Below are 8,331 nucleotides of genomic sequence, written 5' to 3'. Positions count from 1 at the left end.
TGGGCTACAAAGATTAATAGAAATGGGTTAGATTAATATGTAAGAGCTAGCCAATAAGAGGCTGGAACTAATGATGCCAGGCAGTGTTTAAAAGAATACAGTTTCCGTGTAATTATTTTGGGTATAAAGCTAGCCATGCAGGCGGCCGGGTGCCGGGGACGCAGCCCCGCTGCTCTTATTTCAACACCAACTCCAAGCTTTACTTCCCCCAATGCTTGCCAAACTCCCAAACCCCTCCAAAACCTTCCTTCAACTATCTTTTCTGGTGAATCTTCCCAGTATCACCACAGATATAATAAAACATGGTTCTATTATGTTCTCCTAGCAATTTGAGTTTGGGTATAGGAGCAATGTAATATATATTTTCTGTTTTTGTGATTTTTCCCCACCTACTACACTATAGTCTCTGCCATACTAGGAATGGTATCTTTCCCCATTTATTGCCCTTCTCCTTGTGAGCCTTAGGCCCAGGCTCAGTAAATAACAGTTGATAGATGGATGGATAGCTGCAAGGAGAGATAGATAGAAGGCAGGAAGAGAATGAACCATGGCTGCAAAGAGTAGTTAAGTTGGAGTTGGTGGCAGGAATGGAGAGATACAGGGCGGGAGGATGTAAGTGGGTGGGTAGGTAGACGGTTGAGGGGTAAATGAATGAAAGAGGGGTCTATGCATGGGTGGGCGAATACAGTGGGCGTAGATCGGAGATATGGGTAAATGGGTAGGTGCAGAGATGCCTGGGTGGACGTGTGGGTGAGTGGGTAGGTGAACGGCTGGATGATACAAGGACAGATAGGATCATCAGTTAAGGGGTCAAGAACAAGGGCCTGATATCCAGAGCACCCATCAGCACTGTGGAGGCTAAGGAAGAAGGATCCCTGGGCTAGTTGACTGGACAGTCTAGACAAATCAGGAAGCTCCATGTGCAGTGAGAGACCCTGTCTCAAAAAATAAGGTGTTGGGTGGTTGAGGATGACACCCAGTGATGACCTCTGGCCTTCATATCACACACACACATGTAAACACACACACACATACTTTCTCTCTCACACACCCCCCACAATGGTGAATATGCTATGTGTATTTATTTACCTCAGTAAAAAAATTAGGAGGGAAGGGGAGTGGCCAAAATGAGCAGTCCCTAGCCACGACTCTCGGAGTCCACCCCCTCTTACTCTGAGACTTCTGCCTAGAGAGCAGATGTGTCTCCTCCTCATTCGCAAGCCAACATTTAATCAGCAACAGCTGGACTCTGGAATATTCCATACATTGTTCCATGATAGTGTTGAAGAACATGGGTTTAGTCTCCCTGTGTGGCAGGACAAGTTTGGCAGGCTGTTCCAAGAGGAAAACAGACAACCTTTGCCCGGGCAGTTCCTGCCTGAAGCCTTTCCACTCCGTCTCTTTCTTTCCCTGTCTGCGCCTCCCTGCTTCACCCTGGCTTCCCAAATCACCTCCTAGCTCCTGGTGAGTCCTTAGACCAGGACTTTGGGTCTTGGGTCCCTGGAAAAGGCTGTGGTGTCCAGGCGCAGCTTCCCCTGAACACCTCACGGGGCATCCATGCCAAGTCCCAGAAACCAGGCTGGCCCTTTGCCACCTAAAGGCATTGTTGCTGACAGATAAAAGCTCCATAGTTCATGGCTCCAAACCAAGCCATGGCTTTGTTTTGCTTTGTTTTATATTAGCTACATGGGGGGTTAGTTTGGGAGCAGAGGACGAGCAGAACCCAGGCATTCTGGGATGCATTCCTGCTTTGTCCTGTATCTCATGGTTCCAGATGACTCTTAACGAAGCTGATTGGGTGCTGAGCACACCCGAGGCTCAGCAAGGCTCTCCACCTGCACTTGCCTGGTGAGGGGCGGGGGCGGGGTGCTTCCACACCACTCCTGTCACTCAGCCTCATCAGGCCTAGTAACGAAGCTCGAGTCAGCACACTAATTGTGTCCCAGGATCTCAGTAAGATGGTACTGGGACCATAGTGTGCTCAGTGGAAGGCCATGGCAACAGCACAGGGGCTCCAGGCACTGCAGCAAGAGTCCTCCAAGGGTCTCATAGGATGTCAGGATCCCCGCCCTTTCTCTACAGGGCCTCACCAGGATTCAATCGCACATGTGTGCTGTGGCTCCCGTCACCTCTGCCTGTAAAACGGGCATGTTGTTCATGTTTCCCTGGTGTGGGGTAGGTGGGAGCTGGGTTCAATTCAAATGTGAAGTGAGGTCCTGGGGTGTTCTTGGCCATACTCTTCTCCAGACCAGGGTCAGGTGATTCCAGATAGGATGAAATGGGGCCAAAGGAAGCTTGACGCCAGCTGATAGCAGGAGGGCTCCAGGGCCATGTAAAATTCCCCGTCTGAGCCAGTTAGCAGCTGGGGGCCTGGGCAGGCGGGGAAGACAAACGCCAGTGTACCAACCCCATGGATTAGCACAAAAGCTGTAGAGTCCTGGTGCCCACTGTTAAGAACTCTCCTGTCCTGCCTCTCATCTGTTCAGGGGCTTGGGGACTGTCTGTGACAATGGCACTTGCTAGACATGAGTCTCACTGTGACTTCCTGTGCAGATCTGCCTTAGGGGGAAGGAGAGGGCATGACCCAGGAGCCCTCCTGCCATCAGCTGGAATCAAGCCGCTTTTGAGCCCCATTTCACCTGATCCTGGCCTGGAGAGGAATACAACCAAGAACACCCCAGGACCAGGCCTCACTTCACATTTGAACCCTAATCTTACTCCCCACCACCAGCTGCCAAGAAAACATGAACAACATAACCATTTTACAGGCAGAGGTGATGGGAGCCACAGCGCATATGTCCAGCTGAATCCTGGTGAGGGCCCATAGAGAAACGGCAGGGATCCTGACATCCTAACTCCATTGGCTGCTGCTCACCCATGATTGCAAACTTGCAGGCATTTGACAACAGAGGAACCAGCAAGCCTTGGTGGCTTCAGGGACTTGTCTGTAGAGGTGGAGCCTAGACTGGCTTATCTCTGGTCTTAAGACCCATACCCTTTCTATAGAGCCATCTTCAAGAGAAAACTGTAGAAAATGTGGACTTTGCAGGACTTCCAGCAAGAGACCCATGTGCCTAGATAAGAATGTGAGGATCAACAGGGTCCGAGACATTGTCCAAAGTCACAGAGCTAAGCCTGGAAGAGGGAGAATCAGAGCCCAGGACTGCAGCCAAACTCACCCAAGCTATGACACCATGCACCTGGTAACCAATGCCATTGTGTGTGGCCATCCATGGAGACTCCCAAAGGGCAGTGCTCTTGTGCCACTGGGCTGCCTGAGTTTCAAAGGCTTCTGGAACCTCCCATGCTCTGGCCCAGGAGTCTAGAACGAAACCAGTCTCTGTGCTAGTGTTGGCTTTGGTGCGATTTGTCACCACACATTCTAGACCTTCAATGCCACATGCCTGCAATGTGCAGCCTTAAACCTGTGAACTATGTCTTCAGTACCTTTAATGCCACATGCCTGCAACGTGCAGCCTTAAACCTGCGAACTACATGTCTTCAGCACCTTTAATGCCACATGCCTGAAACGTGCAGCCTTAAACCTGTGAACTACATGTCTTCAGTTATTTTGCCTCCCGGAGAAGCAGTATTTAAAAAGCCACATGGTGGTAATAGAGATATTTTAAAGTGGCCACCCTGCCGCTAGAAAGGAAGCTGAAAGCTGAGAACTTGAACCTGCCGCTGAGGGGAAGAGCCCAGCCTGTGGCAAACCACAGCTTTCCTTCGCAGCTGGGGCTATTAATTCAGACTTTATAACCTGCAGGGCTGTGGTGGAGTCCAGGCAGACTGCACCTCAACTCTTTGTAATTCTTCCCCGGTCCCACATAAATATGCACGAATGCAGGAGGGGCTGCAGGAGGTAGGAGCACGGGGCTATTAGCATTTTGATAGGGTCTCCCAGCACATGAAACTACAGGGCTTTAAAATTCATAGTGCAGAGATTAATACAGCCCTCTGCAACTCCCTTCGCAGCTGGAGGTGGCCAGCAACTTCTACCCCTTTTAGGGCCTTGATTGAGAAACAAAGTTAGAAATCCAGAGAGCCTAGTTCGTCCTAAAAGAGAAGAGTCAAGGCCATTTTCTATGTGGAATATGTCCAGCCCTCTGAACTCTAAACGGCAGAATCAGGAATGAGCGCTGGGAATGTCTGTACTCGTAGACAACAAGGCCGAGTTCCTGAGAGGAACCCTTGCCTATCCCCAGCAGCTTGGCTCATCTGTTTGCCACGGACAAAGGCTGGCCTCTTCACCCCAGAGTCTCCGCTGTAATCATTGTGTGCAGGAATAATTGTCGCCTGGGACGAGAGGCTCAGGGAGGAACTTCAGCTCCACAAACCCTCTGAACCCCAGCAACTCTGTCCAGCTGAGGAAGGAGAGACAGTGAAACGCAGTGGGTGACTGCAGCAAGTCTGGTGGGTGACATAGAAGGACAACACATTCTGAGAGGAGGCCTCCTCCATCTGACTGTGCTTACCAGCTGCTCCCGTCTCTGGAGTCTTCCTGCCTCTTCCTCAAAGCAGGCTGATGAAAATGCACATGTCTCTCACTCTCCAGTACCCCAAAAACTAAAACCCAAGGTGGCAATACATACATCACTGTGTGTGGAAGGCGTGACTGTCTCGTGTCTCCGTGACCAGGATACTCGGATGCTGTTAAGACTTGCATCATAGGGAAAGGCGGAGAGAAGCCTGGCCTCCCATCACCGATCAGCCCACCCAGAGAGTGCAGGACTCTCTCAGGTTCCAGAAGAGTGAACTTTGCGGGGCTACATAGGAACTTGCAGACTTCTTTTCCTCCCTTGTAAAAAGTATCACTCCCAAGGTTCTAGTTTTATCACCCTGCACAGGATACTAACCAGTTTCACATCCTCCCCCAGTGCCTGTACCATCGCCGCCTCTAGTCCTCAGAACTGCCGCCAACTTCCTGCTGGCTCCTTCAGACCGAGCCTCATTGGCCTTGGACCACGTTCACAGTAGATTTGTATGTGGGTCTGGTTTTCATTTTTTCTCGTTTATACTGACAGTACATGCTCAATTATGTGTGTGCTGTGTCTGTATATGGATACACATGTCTATACACACATGAACAGAAATTATCAACAAAATCTCTGCAGAAATCGAATTGGTACATGACGGTCCATCTTCATTGCCCACTGGATTTGGAATCCTCTAGAAGTCACGTCTCTGGGAACGCCTGTAAGGGTGTTTCCAGACTGGTCCACACAGAGAGGATTACTGGTGGCACTGTTGTGTGGGGTAGGGTCTAGAGCTCAAGAGGAAAGGACAGGGGAGCTGAGCCACTGCATCCATCTCTCCCTGCGTCCTGGTGGATGGGATGTGACCTCAAGCTCCCGCTGCTGCGATGTCACAGCCATGCCGACTCTTAGGTCACAGCTACAAATAAGCCTTTCCTCCCTGAGTGGCTTCTGTCAGGTGTCTCATCACACAATGAGAGCGGACCTAGTATGTGGCTTCATCAGCGCGTAGTTCATGAATGGAGCTAAGCTGGCTTGGGTCCTCCCTGACCTGAGCATTGTCAGGGGTTTCCTGGGCAGGAAAGACTGGAGGAGCAGGTGCCAGAGAGGTGATTTGGGGGTTGGAGCCAAGTTTGGGTCCCGGCACCAGTATCAGTCGGCTCAAAGCTCCTGGAACTCTAGCTCCAGAGGCTCCGCTGCCTCTTCTGGCCCCCACAGGCACCATACTCACAAGCACCCTCCCCCACAGGAACAGGTACTCACACAATCTAAAATAATTTTTGAAATTAAAAAAAATAATTGGAAAAGAAAAAATAAGGTCCAAAAGACAGGTGGGACATTTCAAACTCTTTCTCCATATGAGTGAAGGCAGAGACTTTCTACCACTTTTTTTTATCATTTTTTTTCTCGATTATGCTCGTAGACAGTGGTAACCTTCTTGTAAGGTGACTGTCATCTCTTGCCTGATCCCTCAAAGTTAGCGCTTACCAATAAACTGGTAATATTTCATTTTTTTACATTCATTAATTGTGTGTGTGTGTGTGTGTGTGTTCATGTGTGTACCATGGCATTTATTATCTTCAACTTTGGAGACTCAATTCTCTTCTTCCAACATGTGGATTTTGAGGCTCATGCTGGGTCGTAGGGATTAATGGCAAGTACCTTTCCCACTGAGCCAATTCTCCAGCCCTCAGGTTTTAATTTAGTTATTTGGAACATTCTAGCTGGCCTGCCTCCATTTTGGGTGGCCTGCTGGGGCCTAGTAGAGCTCAGTCCAAAACAATGGCCTCTCATCAACTGTAATTAACAACACACACACACATACACGCACACGCATGCACACACGCACGCACACACTACACAGGGAGAACACGGGAAGGAACACAGGCAAAGTGTTACCTCTCGGTAGTTGGCACATGCATGAGTGTGACTCTGATAAACAGAAAGGAAACGGGCAAACATGATTTTCTCATTACAGACTCATGCATGCTCCTTACTGAGAGTCCTCAAGCTAAGAGCTAAGGCAAGCTCCTTGCTTCCCATAGGCAATTCCCTAAGCCCTCACGGATGGACTAAGACACTGAGGACTGTACCCTTGATAAGAGAGGGTGGCCCCAGTCCTCACAGTGTGGACGGGCACAGCAAGTAGCCTGAGATTCCAGGTCCAGACACTGAGTCACATCTAAAGCCCAGGCGCCAGTCTCAGAGCCTGCCTCTCCCTGTCCTCACAGACGCGCTAGCTAGCTGCCTGCCTCCCAAGTGGAGAAGGAAGAAACAAACATCTGTCGGGCTGCCAGGGTCGGGCTTGCAGAAGATTGTGTCCCCACCCACTCCCAGAACACAGAGCATGCTGAGAGCCAAGCTCAAGTCATGCCAGCCTGAATTGAACTCACATGTGTCTCCTCATCATAGGCAAGCAGGCTCTGGTTTCTATTCTGCACTTCCCATCACACGGGGACAGGGACTTACAGAGGGATCCCCTACCTCCTCTGACTGTATCATCACCCCAACCACAATGAAGGATTGGTTGGTGACGGCATCAGAAAGGGGCAGCTTGCCTCCAGCCAGCAAATGTCTCAGTCTACAAACTCCGGGGGACATGGCTTGTCTCTAACTCACTGGCCTTGGCCAAATCACCACACCTCTCTCCTTGTCTTTAAAATAAAGATCTTTTCTAACATCAGCTTTTCTTCACTGGCTCTTCATCTTCACAGGGGGTTTTACAGTCATTGGAGACTCGTGATTAATTCTCACAGAAGGGCTTCATGTAGGGGGTCACTGCAGGTTAAATCCATGTGGAAATTAGGTTTTGAGGGAAGAAAGTTATAAGATGTATTAAACCAAACTGGGTGGGGACTGCAAAAGAAGGGAGTAGGGGGAGGGGCAGGAAGCGATGCCTCACTAAAAGGGAGCTTTCTTGAGAATCAGCTCCTATGTGACATTGCACTGACCACAATAATTAGTTGGTTAGTTAGTTAGTTGGTTGGTTAGTTAGTTTGGCAAATATATTTTCCCTGGTTTCCAAACACCTGTAGGCTTAGGCTCAGGCAAGATCATTTGGGTAAATGCTGTGTCTCAAAAGCACCCCAAGAAAAGGCTCCATTTTCTTCACTTCTCAGTGGACACCCATGCAGTCTTCCTCTCTGACCATAAGGATAAAAGGAGAAAGATCAGTTCAGAATGTCAGCTGCTAAGTAAGGGTGTCTCTGGGTGATAATCAAAGAGACACAGGAGAGAGATCTCTCTTAGAAAGAAGACAGGGCTGAGGAGATGCACCTGCTTGGTTCCTGGCTGAGTTCCTGAGTTCACTAAGCTGAGCAACAAGCCATTTTCACAGCTGTCCATCAAAGAGCATATGTGTGTGCTCCAAGCATCTAGAACTGAGTTTTAGTTCACAGCCCCTTATCTTAGTTACTTTTTTTTTTCTATTCTGTGTTAAAACACCACAACTAAAGCAACTTATGGAAGGAAGATTTTCTTTGGGGCTTAGGGCTCTAGAGGAATAGGAGTCCATGACCAGCATGGCGGGGAGCATGGCAGCGGCAGGCAGGCAGGCAATGTGCTGGAGCAGCTCAGAGCTCACATCCTGATCCACACACAGGAAGCAGAGCAAGGTGGGAGAGGCACAAGTCTTTTGCAACCTCAAGCCTGCTCCCAGCGACAAATCTACAAGACTGCACCTCCTAATCCATCCCAGACAGTTCCATCCCCTGGGGCCCAACTATTCAAACTGGAGCTATTAGAGCTCTTCTCATACAAACCACCATCCCTACCACATAATGTTGAGTCCGCTTCCTATTCTAAACATCCGGGCATCTTGATTGCAGGCCATCATTCCCCATTCTTGGCCAGCATG

The sequence above is a fragment of the Microtus ochrogaster genome (assembly GCF_000317375.1).
Source record: "Microtus ochrogaster isolate Prairie Vole_2 chromosome 14 unlocalized genomic scaffold, MicOch1.0 chr14_random_1, whole genome shotgun sequence".
NCBI classification, from domain to species: domain Eukaryota; kingdom Metazoa; phylum Chordata; class Mammalia; order Rodentia; family Cricetidae; genus Microtus; species Microtus ochrogaster.
The sequence above is the reverse complement of the archived record's forward strand: the minus strand, read 5'-3'. Positions refer to the sequence as shown.